This window comes from Carcharodon carcharias, chromosome 4 (genome assembly GCF_017639515.1).
Source record: "Carcharodon carcharias isolate sCarCar2 chromosome 4, sCarCar2.pri, whole genome shotgun sequence".
NCBI lineage: Eukaryota > Metazoa > Chordata > Chondrichthyes > Lamniformes > Lamnidae > Carcharodon > Carcharodon carcharias.
The window spans coordinates 37,706,546-37,726,071 of record NC_054470.1 but is presented as its reverse complement, the minus strand read 5'-3'; the positions used below and the strand labels follow the sequence as shown (position 1 = coordinate 37,726,071).

Sequence of the window (19,526 nt, the reverse complement as noted above, 5' to 3'; positions counted from 1 at the left end):
GAAAAGTGGACAGGATTACTGAATGCAATCCCCTATCACAGGGGGAAAAGTGGACAGCATTACTGAATGCAATCGCCAATCACAGTGGGAAAAGTGGACAGGTTTACTGAATGCAATCCCCTATCACAGGGGGAAAAGTGGACAGGATTACTGAATGCAATCCCCAATCACAGGTGGGAAAGTGGACAGGATTACTGAATGTAATCCCCAACATAGTGGGAAAAGTGGACAGAAATAATGAATGCATGCCCCTATCACAGTGGGAAAAGTGGACAGGATTACTGAATGCAATCCCCTATCACAGGGGGAAAAGTGGACAGCATTACTGAGTGCAATCCCATATCAAAGTGGGAAAAATGGACAGGTTTACTGAATGCAATCCCCTATCACAGGGGGAAAAGTGGACAGCATTACTGAGTGCAATCGCCTATTACAGTGGGAAAAGTGGACAGGATTACTAAATGCAATCCCCTATGACAGTGGGAAAAATGGACAGGATAACTGAATGCAATCGCCTATCACAGTGTGAACAGAGGACAGCATTACTGAATGCAATCCCAAATAACAGTGCAAAAAGTGGACAGGATTACTGAACGCAATCCCCTATTACAATGGGAAAAGTGGACAGGATTACTAAATGCAATCGCCAATCACAGTGGGAAAAGTGGACAGGTTTACTGAATGCAATCCCCTATCACAGGGGGAAAAGTGGACAGGATTACTGAATGCAATCCCCTATCACAGTGGGAAAAATGGACAGGATTTCTGAATGCAATCCCCAACATAGTGGGAAAAGTAGACAGCATTACTGAATGCAATCCCCTATCACAGTAGGAAAAATGGACAGGATTATTGAAAGCAATCCCCTATCACAGTGGGAAAAGTGGACAGGATTACGGAATGCAATCCCCTATCACAGTGGGAAAAGTGGACAGGATCATTAAATGCAATTCCCTATTACAGTGGGAAAAGTGGACAGGATTGCTGAATGCAATCCCCTATCACAGGGGGAAAAATGGACAGGATTACTGAATGCAATCCCCTATCACTGGGGGAAAAGTGGACAGGATTACTGAATGCGATCCCCTATCACAGTGGAAAAAATGGACAGGATTACTGAATGCAATCCCCTATCACAGTGGGAAAAGTGGACAGCATTACTGAATGCAATGCCAAAGCACAGAGCAAAAAGTGGACAGGATTACTGAACGCAATCCCCTGTTACAATGGGAAAAGTGGACTGGATTACTGAATGCAATCCCCTATCACAGTGGGAAAAGTGGACAGGATTACTGACTGCAATCCCCTATCACAGGGGGAAAAGTAGACAGGATTACTGAATGCAATCCCCTATCACAGGGGGGACAGTGGACAGGATTACTGAATGCAATCCACAACGCAGTGGGAAAACTGGACAGAATTACTGAATGCAAGCCCCTGTAACATTGGGAAAACTGGACAGGATTACTGAATGCAATCCCCTATCACAGGGGTAAAGTGGACAGCATTACTGAGTGCAATCCCCTATCACAGTGGGAAAAATGGACAGGATTACTGAATGCAATCCCCTATCACAGGGGGAAAAGTGGACAGGATTACTGAATGCAATCCCCTATGACAGTGTGAAAAATGGAAAGGATAACTGAATGCAATCGCCTATCACAGTGTGAACAGAGGACAGCATTACTGAATGCAATCCCAAATAACAGTGCAAAAAGTGGACAGGATTACTGAACGCAATCCCCTATTACAATGGGAAAAGTGGACAGGATTACTAAATGCAATCGCCAAACACAGTGGGAAAAGTGGACAGGTTTACTGAATGCAATCCCCTATCACAGGGGGAAAAGTGGACAGGATTACTGAATGCAATCCCCTATCACAGTGGGAAAAATGGACAGGATTTCTGAATGCAATCCCCAACATAGTGGGAAAAGTAGACAGCATTACTGAATGCAATCCCCTATCACAGTAGGAAAAATGGACAGGATTATTGAAAGCAATCCCCTATCACAGTGGGAAAAGTGGACAGGATTACGGAATGCAATCCCCTATCACAGTGGGAAAAGTGGACAGGATCATTAAATGCAATTCCCTATTACAGTGGGAAAAGTGGACAGGATTGCTGAATGCAATCCCCTATCACAGGGGGGAAAATGGACAGGATTACTGAATGCAATCCCCTATCACTGGGGGAAAAGTGGACAGGATTACTGAATGCGATCCCCTATCACAGTGGAAAAAATGGACAGGATTACTGAATGCAATCCCCTATCACAGTGGGAAAAGTGGACAGCATTACTGAATGCAATCCCCGATTACAGTGGGAAAAGTGGACAGCATTACTGAATGCAATGCCAAAGCACAGAGCAAAAAGTGGACAGGATTACTGAACGCAATCCCCTGTTACAATGGGAAAAGTGGACTGGATTACTGAATGCAATCCCCTATCACAATGGGAAAAGTGGACAGGATTACTGACTGCAATCCCCTATCACAAGGGGAAAAGTAGACAGGATTACTGAATGCAATCCCCTATCACAGGGGGGACAGTGGACAGGATTACTGAATGCAATCCACAACGCAGTGGGAAAACTGGACAGAATTACTGAATGCAAGCCCCTGTAACATTGGGAAAAGTGGACAGGATTACTGAATGCAATCCCCTATCACAGGGGGAAAAGTGGACAGCATTACTGAGTGCAATCCCCTATCACAGTGGGAAAAATGGACAGGATTACTGAATGCAATCCCCTATCACTGGGGGAAAAGTGGACAGGATTACTGAATGCGATCCCCTATCACAGTGGAAAAAATGGACAGGATTACTGAATGCAATCCCCTATCACAGTGGGAAAAGTGGACAGCATTACTGAATGCAATCCTCGATTACAGTGGGAAAAGTGGACAGCATTACTGAATGCAATGCCAAAGCACAGAGCAAAAAGTGGACAGGATTACTGAACGCAATCCCCTGTTACAATGGGAAAAGTGGACTGGATTACTGAATGCAATCCCCTATCACAATGGGAAAAGTGGACAGGATTACTGACTGCAATCCCCTATCACAAGGGGAAAAGTAGACAGGATTACTGAATGCAATCCCCTATCACAGGGGGGACAGTGGACAGGATTACTGAATGCAATCCACAACGCAGTGGGAAAACTGGACAGAATTACTGAATGCAAGCCCCTGTAACATTGGGAAAAGTGGACAGGATTACTGAATGCAATCCCCTATCACAGGGGGAAAAGTGGACAGCATTACTGAGTGCAATCCCCTATCACAGTGGGAAAAATGGACAGGATTACTGAATGCAATCCCCTATCACAGGGGGAAAAGTGGACAGGATTACTGAATGCAATCCCCTATCACAGTGGAAAAAATGGACAGGATTACTGAATGCAATCCACTATTACAGTGGGAAAAGTGGACAGCATTACTGAATGCAATGCCAAAGCACAGTGCAAAAAGTGGACAGGATTACTGAATGCAATCCCCTATTACAATGGGAAAAGTGGACAGGATTACTGAATGCAATCCCCTATCACTGGGGGGAATGTGGACAGGTTTACTGAATGCAATCCCCAACACAGTGGGAAAAGTGGACAGCATTACTGAATGCAATGCCAAAGCACAGTGAAAAAAGTGGACAGGATTACTGAACGCAATTCCCTATTACAATGGGAAAAGTGGACAGGATTACTGAAAGCAATCCCCTATCACAGTGGGAAAAGTGGACAGGATTACTGAATGCAATCGCCTATCACAGTGGGAAAAGTGGACAGGATTACTGAATGCAATCCCCTATGATAGGGGGAAAAGTGGACAGGATTACTGAATGCAATCACCTATCACAGGGGGAAAAGTGGACAGGATTACTGAATGCAATCCCCTATGACAGGGGGGAAAGGGACAGGATTACTGAATGCAATCCCCAACACAGTGGGAAAAGTGGACAGAATAACTGAACGCAATCCCCTATCACAGGGGGAAAAGTGGACAGCATTACTGAGTGCAATCCCCTACCTATCACAGTGGGAAAAATGGACAGGATTACTGAATGCAATCCCCTATCACAGGGGGAAAAGTGGACAACATTACTGATTGCAATCCCCTATTACAGTGGGAAAAGTGGACAGGATTACTGAATGCAATCGCCTATCACAGGGGGAAAAGTGGACAGGATTACTGAGTGCAATCACCTATCACAGTGGGAAAAATGGACAGGATTACTGAATGCAATCCCCTATCACAGTGGAAAAATGGATAGGATTACTGAATGCAATCCCCTATCACAGAAGGAAAAATGGACAGGATTATTGAATGCAATCCCCTATCACAGTGTGAAAAGTGGACAGGATTACGGAATGCAATACCCTATCACAGTGGAAAAATGGATAGGATTACTGAATGCAATCCCCTATCACAGAAGGAAAAATGGACAGGATTATTGAATGCAATCCCCAATCAATGTGGGAAAAGTGGACAGGATTACTAAATGCAATCCCCTATTACAGTGGGAAAAATGGACAGGATTACTGAATGCAATCGCCTATCACAGGAGGAAAAGTGGACAGGATTACTGAATGCAATCCCCAACACAGTGGGAAAAGTGGACAGCATTACTGAATGCAATCCCAAAGTACAGTGCAAAAATTGGACAGGATTACGGAATTCAATCCCCGATTACAATGGGAAAAGTGGACAGGATTACTGAATAAAATCCCCTATCACGGGGGGAAAGTGGAAAGGATTACTGAATGCAACCCCCAACACAATGGGAAAAGTGGACAGAATTACTGAATGCAAGCCCCTATCACAGGGGGAAAAGTGGACAGCATTACTGAGTGCAATCCCCTATCACAGTGGGAACAATGGACAGGTTTACTGAATGCAATCCCCTATCACAGGGGGAAAAGTGGACAGCATTACTGAGTGCAATCCCCTATTACAGTGGGAAAAGTGGACAGGATTACTGAATGCAATCCCCTATCACAGTGGAAAAAATGGACAGGATTACTGAATGCAATCCCCTATCACAGGGGGAAAAGTGGACAGCATTACTGAATGCAATCCCCGATTACAGTGGGAAAAGTGGACAGCATTACTGAATGCAATGCCAAAGCACAGTGCAAAAAGTGGAAAGGATTACTGAACGCAATCCCCTATTACAATGGGAAAAGTGGACAGGATTACTGAATGCAATCCCCTATCACAGTGGGAAAAGTGGACAGGATTACTGACTGCAATCCCCTATCACAGGGGGAAAAGTGGACAGGATTACTGAATGCAATCCCCTATCACAGGGGGGACAGTGGACAGGATTACTGAATGCAATCCACAACGCAGTGGGAAAACTGGACAGAATTACTGAATGCAAGCCCCTGTAACATTGGGAAAAGTGGACAGGATTACTGAATGCAATCCCCTATCACAGGGGGAAAAGTGGACAGCATTACTGAGTGCAATCCCCTATCACAGTGGGAAAAATGGACAGGATTACTGAATGCAATCCCCTATCACAGGGGGAAAAGTGGACAGGATTACTGAATGCAATCCCCTATTACAGTGGAAAAAATGGACAGGATTACTGAATGCAATCCCCTATTACAGTGGGAAAAGTGGACAGCATTACTGAATGCAATGCCAAAGCACAGTGCAAAAAGTGGACAGGATTACTGAATGCAATCCCCTATTACAATGGGAAAAGTGGACAGGATTACTGAATGCAATCCCCTATCACTGGGGGGAATGTGGACAGGTTTACTGAATGCAATCCCCAACACAGTGGGAAAAGTGGAAGCATTACTGAATGCAATCCCAAAGCACAGTGCAAAAAGTGGACAGGATTATTGAACGCAATTCCCTATTACAATGGGAAAAGTGGACAGGATTACTGAAAGCAATCCCCTATCACAGTGGGGAAAGTGGACAGGATTACTGAATACAATCGCCTATCACAGTGGGAAAAGTGGACAGGATTACTGAATGCAATCCCCTATCATAGGGGAAAAAGTGGACAGGATTACTGAATGCAATCCCCTATGACAGGGGGGAAAGTGGACAGGATTACTGAATGCAATCCACAACACAGTGGGAAAAGTGGACAGAAGTACTGAATGCAATCCCCTATCACAGGTGGAAAAGTGGACAGCATTACTGAGTGCAATCCCCTACCTATCAAAGTGGGAAAAATGGACAGGATTACTGAATGCAATCCCCTATCACTGGGGGAAAAGTGGACAACATTACTGATTGCAATCCCCTATTACAGTGGGAAAAGTGGACAGGATTACTGAATGCAAAACCCGGTCACACTGGGAAAAATGGTCAGGATTAATGAATGCAATCCCCTATCACAGTGGGAAAAATGGACAGGATTACTGAATGCAATCGCCTATCATAGGGGGAAAAGTGGACAGGATTACCGAATGTAATCCCCGATCACTGTGGGAAAAGTGGACAGGATTACTGAATGCCATCCCCTATTACAGTGGGAAAAATGGACAGGATTACTGAATGCAATCGCCTATCACAGGAGGAAAAGTGGACAGGATTACTGAATGCAGTCCCCTATCACGGTGGGAAAAGTGGACAGCATTACTGATTGCAATCCCAAACCACAGTGCAAAAAGTGGACAGGATTACTGAACGCAATCCCCTATTACAATGGGAAAAGTGGACAGGATTACTGAATGCAATCCCCTATCACAGGGGGAAAAGTGGACAGGATTACTGAGTGCAATCCCCTATCACAGTGGGAGAAAGGGACAGGATTACTGAATGCAATCCCCTATCACAGGGGGAAAAATGGACAGGATTACTGAATGCAATCCCCTAACACATTAGGAAAAGTGGACAGGATTACTAAATGCAATCCCCTATCACAGGGGGGAAAGTGGACAGGATTAATGAATGCAATACCCAACACAGTGGGAAAAGTGGATAGCATTACTGAATGCAATCCCAAAGTACAGTGCAAAAAATGGACAGGATTACTGAATTCAATCCCCGATTACAATGGGAAAAGTGGACAGGATGACTGAATACAATCCCCTATCACAGTGGGAAAAGTGGACAGGATTACTGAATGCAATCGCCAATCACAGTGGGAAAAGTGGACAGGTTTACTGAATGCAATCCCCTATCACAGGGAGAAAAGTGGACAGGATTACTGAATGCAATCCCCAATCACAGGTGGGAAAGTGGACAGGATTACTGAATGCAATCCCCAACATAGTGGGAAAAGTGGACAGAATTACTGAATGCATGCCCCTATCACAGTGGGAAAAGTGGACACGATTACTGAATGCAATCCCCTATCACAGGGGGAAAAGTGGACAGCATTACTGAGTGCAATCCCATATCAAAGTGGGAAAAATGGACAGGTTTACTGAATGCAATCCCCTATCACAGGGGGAAAAGTGGACAGCATTACTGAGGGCAATCGCCTATTACAGTGGGAAAAGTGGACAGGATTACTGAATGCAATCCCCTATGACAGTGGGAAAAATGGATAGGGTTACTGATTTCAATCCCCTATCACAGTGCGAAAAAATGGACAGGATTACTGAATGCAATCCCCTATCACAGTGGGAAAAATGGACAGGATTACTGAATGCAATAGCCTATCACAGTGTGAACAGTGGACAGCATTACTGAATGCAATCCCAAAGCACAGTGCAAAAAGTGGACAGGATTACTGAACGCAATCCCCTATTACAATGGGAAAAGTGGGCAGGATTACTGAACGCAATCCCCTATTACAATGGGAAAAGTGGACAGGATTACTGAATGCAATCGCCAATCACAGTGGGGAAAGTGGACAGGTTTACTGAATGCAATCCCCTATCACAGGGGGAAAAGTGGACAGGATTACTGAATGCAATCCCCTATCACAGTGGGAAAAATGGACAGGATTTCTGAATGCAATCCCCAACATAGTGGGAAAAGTAGACAGCACTACTGAATGCAATCCCCTATCACAGTAGGAAAAATGGACAGGATTATTGAATGCAATCCCCTATCACAGTGGGAAAAGTGGACAGGATTACGGAATGCAATCCCCTATCACAGTGGGAAAAGTGGACAGGATCACTAAATGCAATTCCCTATTACAGTGGGAAAAGTGGTCAGGATTACTGAATGCAATCCCATATCACAGTGGGAAAAATGGACAGGATTACTGAATGCAATCCCCAATCACAGGGGGAAAAGTGGACAGGATTACTGAATGCAATCCCAAAGTACAGTGCAAAAAGTGGACAGGATTACCGAATTCAATCCCCGATTACAATGGGAAAAGTGGACAGGATTACTGAATGCAATCCCCTATCACAGTGGGAAAAGTGGACAGGATTATTGAATGCAATCGCCTATCACAGTGGGAAAAGTGGACAGGATTACTGACTGCAATCCGCTATCACAGGGGGAAAAGTAGACAGGATTACTGAGTGCAATCCCCCATCACAATGGGAAAAATGGACAGGATTACTGAACGCAATCCCCAATCACAGGGGGAAAAGTGGACAGGATTACTGAATGCGATCCCCTATCACAGTGGAAAAAATGGATAGGATTACTGAATGCAATCCCCTATCACAGTGGGAAAAGTGGACAGCATTACTGAATGCAATCCCCGATTACAGTGGGAAAAGTGGACAGCATTACTGAATGCAATGCCAAAGCACAGTGCAAAAAGTGGACAGGATAACTGAACGCAATCCCCTATTACAATGGGAAAAGTGGACAGGATTACTGAATGCAATCCCCCATCACAGTGGGAAAAGTGGACAGGATTACGGAATGCAATCCCCTATCATAGTGGGAAAAGTGGACAGGATCACTAAATGCAATTCCCTATTACAGTGGGAAAAGTGGACAGGATTACTGAATGCAATCCCCTATCACAGTGGGAAAAGTGGACAGCATTACTGAATGCAATCCCCGATTACAGTGGGAAAAGTGGACAGCATTACTGAATGCAATGCCAAAGCACAGTGCAAAAAGTGGACAGGATAACTGAACGCAATCCCCTATTACAATGGGAAAAGTGGACAGGATTACTGAATGCAATCCCCCATCACAGTGGGAAAAGTGGACAGGATTACGGAATGCAATCCCCTATCATAGTGGGAAAAGTGGACAGGATCACTAAATGCAATTCCCTATTACAGTGGGAAAAGTGGACAGGATTACTGAATGCAATCCCCTATCACAGTGGGAAAAATGGACAGGATTACTGAATACAAACCCCAACACAGTGGGAAAAGTGGACAGCATTACTGAATGCAATCCCAAAGTACAGTGCAAAAAGTGGACAGGATTACTGAATTCAATCCCCGATTACAACGGGAAAAGTGGACAGGATTACTGAATGCAATCCCCTATCACAGTGGGAAAAGTGGACAGGATTATTGAATGCAATCGCCTATCACAGTGGGAAAAGTGGACAGGATTACTGACTGCAATCCGCTATCACAGGGGGAAAAGTAGACAGGATTACTGAGTGCAATCCCCCATCACAATGGGAAAAATGGACAGGATTACTGAATGCAATCCCCAATCACAAGGGGAAAAGTGGACAGGATTACTGAATGCGATCCCCTATCACAGTGGAAAAAATGGACAGGATTACTGAATGCAATCCCCTATCACAGTGGGAAAAGTGGACAGCATTACTGAATGCAATCCCCGATTACAGTGGGAAAAGTGGACAGCATTACTGAATGCAATGCCAAAGCACAGTGCAAAAAGTGGACAGGATAACTGAACGCAATCCCCTAGTACAATGGGAAAAGTGGACAGGATTACTGAATGCAATCCCCTATCACAGTGGGAAAAGTGGACAGGATTACGGAATGCAATCCCCTATCATAGTAGGAAAAGTGGACAGGATCACTAAATGCAATCCCCTATTACAGTGGGAAAAGTGGACGGGATTACTGAATGCAATCCACTAACACAGTGGGAAAAATGGACAGGATTACTTAAAGCAATTCCCTATCACATTGGGAAAAATGGACAGGATTACTGAATGCAATCCCCTATCACTGGGGGGAATGTGGACAGGTTTACTGAATGCAATCCCCAACACAGTGGGAAAAGTGGACAGCATTACTGAATGCAATCCCAAAGCACAGTGCAAAAAGTGGACAGGATTACTGAACGCAATTCCCTATTACAATGGGAAAAGTGGACAGGATTACTGAAAGCAATCCCCTATCACAGTGGGAAAAGTGGACAGGATTACTGAGTGCAATCCCCTATCACAGTGGGAAAAATGGACAGGATTACTGAATGCAATCCCCTATCACAGGGGGAAAAATGGACAGGATTACTGAATGCAATCCCCTATCACATTGGGAAAAGTGGGCAGGATTACTAAATACAATCCCCTATCACAGGGGGGAAAGTGGACAGGATTACTGAATGCAATGCCCAACACAGAGGGAAAAGTGGACAGGATTACTGAATGCAATCCCCTATCACTGGGGGGAATGTGGACAGGTTTACTGAATGCAATCCCCTATCACAGTGGGAAAAGTGGACAGGATTACGGAATGCAATCCCCTATCACAGTGGGAAAAGTGGACAGGATCACTAAATGCAATTCCCTATTACAGTGGGAAAAGTGGTCAGGATTACTGAATGCAATCCCATATCACAGTGGGAAAAATGGACAGGATTACTGAATGCAATCCCCAATCACAGGGGGAAAAGTGGACAGGATTACTGAATGCAATCCCAAAGTACAGTGCAAAAAGTGGACAGGATTACCGAATTCAATCCCCGATTACAATGGGAAAAGTGGACAGGATTACTGAATGCAATCCCCTATCACAGTGGGAAAAGTGGACAGGATTATTGAATGCAATCGCCTATCACAGTGGGAAAAGTGGACAGGATTACTGACTGCAATCCGCTATCACAGGGGGAAAAGTAGACAGGATTACTGAGTGCAATCCCCCATCACAATGGGAAAAATGGACAGGATTACTGAATGCAATCCCCAATCACAGGGGGAAAAGTGGACAGGATTACTGAATGCGATCCCCTATCACAGTGGAAAAAATGGACAGGATTACTGAATGCAATCCCCTATCACAGTGGGAAAAGTGGACAGCATTACTGAATGCAATCCCCGATTACAGTGGGAAAAGTGGACAGCATTACTGAATGCAATGCCAAAGCACAGTGCAAAAAGTGGACAGGATAACTGAACGCAATCCCCTATTACAATGGGAAAAGTGGACAGGATTACTGAATGCAATCCCCCATCACAGTGGGAAAAGTGGACAGGATTACGGAATGCAATCCCCTATCATAGTGGGAAAAGTGGACAGGATCACTAAATGCAATTCCCTATTACAGTGGGAAAAGTGGACAGGATTACTGAATGCAATCCCCTATCACAGTGGGAAAAATGGACAGGATTACTGAATACAAACCCCAACACAGTGGGAAAAGTGGACAGCATTACTGAATGCAATCCCAAAGTACAGTGCAAAAAGTGGACAGGATTACTGAATTCAATCCCCGATTACAATGGGAAAAGTGGACAGGATTACTGAATGCAATCCCCTATCACAGTGGGAAAAGTGGACAGGATTATTGAATGCAATCGCCTATCACAGTGGGAAAAGTGGACAGGATTACTGACTGCAATCCGCTATCACAGGGGGAAAAGTAGACAGGATTACTGAGTGCAATCCCCCATCACAATGGGAAAAATGGACAGGATTACTGAATGCAATCCCCAATCACAAGGGGAAAAGTGGACAGGATTACTGAATGCGATCCCCTATCACAGTGGAAAAAATGGACAGGATTACTGAATGCAATCCCCTATCACAGTGGGAAAAGTGGATAGCATTACTGAATGCAATCCCCGATTACAGTGGGAAAAGTGGACAGCATTACTGAATGCAATGCCAAAGCACAGTGCAAAAAGTGGACAGGATAACTGAACGCAATCCCCTAGTACAATGGGAAAAGTGGACAGGATTACTGAATGCAATCCCCTATCACAGTGGGAAAAGTGGACAGGATTACGGAATGCAATCCCCTATCATAGTAGGAAAAGTGGACAGGATCACTAAATGCAATCCCCTATTACAGTGGGAAAAGTGGACGGGATTACTGAATGCAATCCACTAACACAGTGGGAAAAATGGACAGGATTACTGAATGCAATCCCCTATCACATTGGGAAAAATGGACAGGATTACTGAATGCAATCCCCTATCACTGGGGGGAATGTGGACAGGTTTACTGAATGCAATCCCCAACACAGTGGGAAAAGTGGACAGCATTACTGAATGCAATCCCAAAGCACAGTGCAAAAAGTGGACAGGATTACTGAACGCAATTCCCTATTACAGTGGGAAAAGTGGACAGGATTACTGAAAGCAATCCCCTATCACAGTGGGAAAAGTGGACAGGATTACTGAGTGCAATCCCCTATCACAGTGGGAAAAATGGACAGGATTACTGAATGCAATCCCCTATCATTGGGGGAAAAATGGACAGGATTACTGAATGCAATCCCCTAGCACATTGGGAAAAGTGGGCAGGATTACTAAATACAATCCCCTATCACAGGGGGGAAAGTGGACAGGATTACTGAATGCAATACCCAACACAGTGGGAAAAGTGGACAGGATTACTGAATGCAATCCCCTATCACTGGGGGGAATGTGGACAGGTTTACTGAATGCAATCCCCTATCACAGTGGGAAAAGTGGACAGGATTACGGAATGCAATCCCCTATCACAGTGGGAAAAGTGGACAGGATCACTAAATGCAATTCCCTATTACAGTGGGAAAAGTGGTCAGGATTACTGAATGCAATCCCATATCACAGTGGGAAAAATGGACAGGATTACTGAATGCAATCCCCAATCACAGGGGGAAAAGTGGACAGGATTACTGAATGCAATCCCAAAGTACAGTGCAAAAAGTAGACAGGATTACCGAATTCAATCCCCGATTACAATGGGAAAAGTGGACAGGATTACTGAATGCAATCCCCTATCACAGTGGGAAAAGTGGACAGGATTATTGAATGCAATCGCCTCTCACAGTGGGAAAAGTGGACAGGATTACTGACTGCAATCCGCTATCACAGGGGGAAAAGTAGACAGGATTACTGAGTGCAATCCCCCATCACAATGGGAAAAATGGACAGGATTACTGAATGCAATCCCCAATCACAGGGGGAAAAGTGGACAGGATTACTGAATGCGATCCCCTATCACAGTGGAAAAAATGGACAGGATTACTGAATGCAATCCCCTATCACAGTGGGAAAAGTGGACAGCATTACTGAATGCAATCCCCGATTACAGTGGGAAAAGTGGACAGCATTACTGAATGCAATGCCAAAGCACAGTGCAAAAATGGACAGGATAACTGAACGCAATCCCCTATTACAATGGGAAAAGTGGACAGGATTACTGAATGCAATCCCCCATCACAGTGGGAAAAGTGGACAGGATTACGGAATGCAATCCCCTATCATAGTGGGAAAAGTGGACAGGATCACTAAATGCAATTCCCTATTACAGTGGGAAAAGTGGACAGGATTACTGAATGCAATCCCCTATCACAGTGGGAAAAATGGACAGGATTACTGAATACAAACCCCAACACAGTGGGAAAAGTGGACAGCATTACTGAATGCAATCCCAAAGTACAGTGCAAAAAGTGGACAGGATTACTGAATTCAATCCCCGATTACAATGGGAAAAGTGGACAGGATTACTGAATGCAATCCCCTATCACAGTGGGAAAAGTGGACAGGATTATTGAATGCAATCGCCTATCACAGTGGGAAAAGTGGACAGGATTACTGACTGCAATCCGCTATCACAGGGGGAAAAGTAGACAGGATTACTGAGTGCAATCCCCCATCACAATGGGAAAAATGGACAGGATTACTGAATGCAATCCCCAATCACAAGGGGAAAAGTGGACAGGATTACTGAATGCGATCCCCTATCACAGTGGAAAAAATGGACAGGATTACTGAATGCAATCCCCTATCACAGTGGGAAAAGTGGACAGCATTACTGAATGCAATCCCCGATTACAGTGGGAAAAGTGGACAGCATTACTGAATGCAATGCCAAAGCACAGTGCAAAAAGTGGACAGGATAACTGAACGCAATCCCCTAGTACAATGGGAAAAGTGGACAGGAATACTGAATGCAATCCCCTATCACAGTGGGAAAAGTGGACAGGATTACGGAATGCAATCCCCTATCATAGTAGGAAAAGTGGACAGGATCACTAAATGCAATCCCCTATTACAGTGGGAAAAGTGGATGGGATTACTGAATGCAATCCACTAACACAGTGGGAAAAATGGACAGGATTACTGAATGCAATCCCCTATCACATTGGGAAAAATGGACAGGATTACTGAATGCAATCCCCTATCACTGGGGGGAATGTGGACAGGTTTACTGAATGCAATCCCCAACACAGTGGGAAAAGTGGACAGCATTACTGAATGCAATCCCAAAGCACAGTGCAAAAAGTGGACAGGATTACTGAACGCAATTCCCTATTACAATGGGAAAAGTGGACAGGATTACTGAAAGCAATCCCCTATCACAGTGGGAAAAGTGGACAGGATTACTGAGTGCAATCCCCTATCACAGTGGGAAAAATGGACAGGATTACTGAATGCAATCCCCTATCACAGGGGGAAAAATGGACAGGATTACTGAATGCAATCCCCTATCACATTGGGGAAAGTGGGCAGGATTACTAAATACAATCCCCTATCACAGGGGGGAAAGTGGACAGGATTACTGAATGCAATACCCAACACAGTGGGAAAAGTGGACAGCATTACTGAAAGCAATCCCAAAGTACAGTGCAAAAAATGGACAGGATTACTGAATGCAATCGCCTATCACAGGAGGAAAAGTGGACAGGAATACTGAATGCAATCCCCTATCACAGTGGGAAAAGTGGACAGCATTACTGATTGCAATCCCAAACCACAGTGCGAAGAGTGGACAGGATTACTGAACGCAATCCCCTATTACAAGGGGAAAAGTGGACAGGATTACTGAATGCAATCCCCTATCACAGTGGGAAAAGTGGACAGGATTATTGAATGCAATCCCTTATCACAGGGGGAAAAGTGGACAGGATTACTGAATGCAATCCCCTATCACAGGGGGAAAAGTGGACAGGATTACTGAGTGCAATCCCCTATCACGTTGGGAAAAATGGACAGGATTACTGAATGCAATTCCCGATCACAGTAGGAAAAATGGACAGGATTACTGAGTGCAATGCCCCTCACGGTGGGAAAAATGGACAGGATTACTGAATGCAATCCCCTATCACAGTGGGAAAAATGGACAAGATTACTGAATGCAATCCCCTATCACAGTAGGAAAAATGGACAGGATTATTGAATGCAATCCCCTATCACAGGGGGAAAAGAGGACAGGATTACGGAATGCAATGCCCTATCACAGTGGGAAAAGATGACAGGATCACTAAATGCAATTCCCTATTACAGTGGGAAAAGTGGACAGGATTACTGAATGCAATCCCCTATCACAGTGGGAAAAGTGGACAGCATTACTTAATGCAATCCCAAAGTACAGTACAAAAAGTGGACAGGATTATTGAATTCAATCCCCGATTACAATGGGAAAAGTGGACAGGATTACTGAATGCAATCCCCTATCACAGTGGGAAAAGTGGACAGGATTATTGAATGCAATCCCCTATCACAGTGGGAAAAGTGGACAGGATTACTGACTGCAATCCCCTATCACAGGGGGAAAAGTAGACAGGATTACTGAATGCAATCCCCTATCACAGGGGGAAAAGTGGACAGGATTACTGAATGCAATGCCCTATCACAGGGGGGAAAGTGGACAGAATTGCTGAATGCAATCCCCAACGCAGTGGGAAAAGTGGACAGAATTACTGAATGCAAGCCCCTATATCAGTGGGAAAAGTGGACAGGATTACTGAATGCAATCCCCTATCACAGGGGGAAAAGTGGACAGCATTACTGAGTGCAATCCCCTATCACAGTGGGAAAAATGGACAGCATTACTGAATGCAATCCCCTATCACAGGGGGAAAAGTGGACAGCATTACTGAGTGCAATCCCCTACTACAGTGGGAAAAATGGACAGGATTACTGAATGAAATCGCCTATCACAGGAGGAAAAGTGGACAGGATTACTGAATGCAATCCCCTATCACAGTGGGAAAAGTGGACAGCATTACTGATTGCAATCCCAAACCACAGTGCAAAAAGTGGACAGCATTACTGAACGCAATACCCTATTACAATGGGAAAAGTGGACAGCATTACTGAAGGCAATCCCCTATCAAAGGGGGAGAAGTGGACAGGTTTACTGAATGCAATCGCCAATCACAGAGGGGAAAGTGGACAGGACTACTGAATGCAATTCCCTCTCACAGGGGGAAAAGTGGACAGGATTACTGAGTGCAATAACCTAACACAGTGGGTAAAATGGACAGGATTACTGAATGCAATCCCCTATCACGGTGGGAAGAAAGGACAGGATTACTGAATGCAATCCCCTATCACAGTGGAAAAATGGATAGGATTACTGAATGCAATCCCCTATCACAGTAGGAAAAAATGGACAGGATTACTGAATGCAATCCCCGATCACAGTGGGAAAAATGGACAGGATTATTGAATGCAATCCCCTATCACAGTGGGAAAAGTGGACAGGATTACTGAATGCAATCCCCTATCACAGTGGGAAGAGTGGAGAGGATCACTAAATGCAATTCCCTATTACAGTGGGAAAAGTGGACAGGATTACTGAATGCAATCCCCTATCACAGTGGAAAAATGGATAGGATTACTGAATGCAATCCCCTATCACAGTAGGAAAAATGGACAGGATTATTGAATGCAATCCCCTATCACAGTGGGAAAAGTGGACAGGATTAATGAATGCAATCCCCTATCACAGTGGGAAACATGGACAGGATTACTGAATGCAATCCCCAACACAGTGGGAAAAGTGGACAGCATTACTGAATGCAATCCCAAAGTACAGTGCAAAAAATGGACAGGATTACGGAATTCAATCCCCGATTACAATGGGGAAAGTGGACAGAATTACTGAATGCAATCCCCAACATAGTGGGAAAAGTGGACAGAATTACTGAATGCAAGCCCCTATCACAGTGGGAAAAGTTGACAGCATTACTGAATGCAATCCCAAAGCACAGTGCAAAAGGTGGACAGGATTACTGATCGCAATCCCCTATTACAATGGGAAAAGTGGACAGGATTACTGAATGCAATCCCCTATCACAGTGGGAAAAGTGGACAGGATTACTGAATGCAATCCCCGATCAAGGTGGGAAAAGTGGACAGGATTACTAAATGCAATCCCCTATTACAGTGGGAAAAATGGACAGGATTACTGAATGCAATCGCCTATCACAGGTGGAAAAGTGGACAGGATTACTGAATGCAATCCCCTATCACAGTGGGAAAAGTGGACAGCATTACTGATTGCAATCCCAAACCACAGTGCAAAGAGTGGACAGGATTACTGAATGCAATCCCCTATTTCAATGGGAAAAGTGGACAGCATTACTGAATGCAATCCCCTATCACAGTGGGAAAAGTGGACAGGATTACTGAATGCAATCCCCTATCACGGTGGGAAAAATGGACAGGATTACTGAATGCAATCCCCTATCACAGTGGGAAAAATGGACAGGATTACTGAATGAAATCCCCTATCACAGTGGGAAAAGTGGACAGGATCACTAAATGCAATTCCCTATTACAGTGGGAAAAGTGGACAGGATTACTGAATGCAATCCCCTATCACAGTGGGAAAAATGGACAGGATTACTGAATGCAATCCCCTATCACAGTGGGAAAAATGGACAGGATTACTGAATGCAATCCCCAACACAGTGGGAAAAGTGGACAGCACTATTGAATGCAATCCCAAAGTACAGTGCAAAAAGTGGACAGGATTACTGAATTCAATCCCCGATTACAATGGGAAAAGTGGACAGGATTACTGAATGCAATCCCCTATCACAGTGGGAAAAGTGGACAGTATTATTGAATGCAATCGCCTATCACAGTGGGAAAAGTGGACAGGATTACTGACTGCAATCGCCTATCACAGGGGGAAAAGTACACAGGATTACTGAATGCAATCCCCTATCACAGGGGGGACAGTGGACAGGATTACTGAATGCAATCCCCAACGCAGTGGGAAAAGTGGACAGAATTACTGAATGCAAGCCCCTATAACATTGGGAAAAGTGTACAGGATTACTGAATGCAATCCCCTGTCACAGGGGGAAAAGTGGACAGCATTACTGAGTGCAATCCCCTATCACAGGGGGAAAAGTGGACAGGATTACTGAATGCAATCCCCTATCACAGGGGGAAAAGTGGACAAGATTACTGAATGCAATCCCCTATCACAGCGGGAAAAGTGGACAGGATTACTGAATGCAATCCCCTATCACAGGGGGAAAAGTGGACAGCATTACTGAATGCAATCCCCTATCACAGGGGGAAAAGTGGACAGGATTACTGAATGCAATCCCCTATCACAGGGGGAAATGTGGACAGGATTACTGAATGCAATCCCCTATCACAGGGGGGACAGTGGACAGGATTACTGAATGCAATCCCCTATCACAGGGGGAAATGTGGACAGGATTACTGAATGCAATCCTCTTTTAGAGTGGGAAAAGTGGACAGGATGATAATACACTCCCCCATAATAGCTGGAATGACGCTGGACTCAGTGGGATGAGATGAATTCTTCAGCCACTCTGAGAATTCAATATGCCGTACCCCTATGATATCCATTATATTACTGTGCCTCTGTGTACGGTATAACCTCCGCTTGATGCCAGGGGAGCTTCACTTACCAACGGCGACAACAGTGTCACAAACCCACCGCGCGCCGCTCACTACCGGCCGGGAAATGCCGGTCACCCGGAAGTACTTCTGACAGCACGGGTCACGTGACCGAAAGCCTCATTTCTATCACGTGACATTGGGTGAATGGCTGCTGAAGTTAGTGGAGTTTCTTCCCTACATACCCGGACCAGGGAGCAACCGAGCCCTAAGGAAGCTGCATATCATTCCATTTTCCTACTTTCATTTCGAGTATTGTTAATGTATTGTTTAACCCCAAGTGGGTTAACCTGATTAGTGAGGTTCCCGAGCGGGAAGGCACAATGACTTGTGCTATTGTCAACATGGAGAATGTGGAGGTTGTCCCGAGTGTCTGAAGTCCACCCAGCTGCTCTTTGAGAGGTTTCAACCTCCCTTCCTATATATATTGAGGAGCCACATGGACTGTAGTGCTTCAAGAAGTTGGTTCACCACCACCCACTCAAGGGCAATTAGGGATGGCGATACCCACATCCCATAAATGAATATGAAAAAGAAATCCAGTTCTACCACCCCACCATCATCTGCACTGCAGCACCCTCCCTCTGCCCCTC

General features: G+C 44.8%; 1 protein-coding gene across 4 annotated transcripts in view; it reads right to left on the bottom strand.

The window, feature by feature from the left end:
* The window catches only part of ercc6l2 (excision repair cross-complementation group 6-like 2), a 198,597-nt gene extending 179,578 nt beyond the window's left edge, over positions 1-19,019 (bottom strand). For 3 of the 4 annotated variants that reach the window (XM_041186696.1, XM_041186695.1, XM_041186697.1), the window contains exon 1: positions 18,945-19,013. The gene's annotated coding sequence lies outside the window, so the exon portion shown is untranslated. Of the gene's footprint in view, positions 1-18,944 lie in introns of all 4 variants that reach the window. The other variant, XM_041186693.1, reaches the window with a different exon arrangement.
* Between the last annotated feature and the right edge of the window lie 507 nt (positions 19,020-19,526).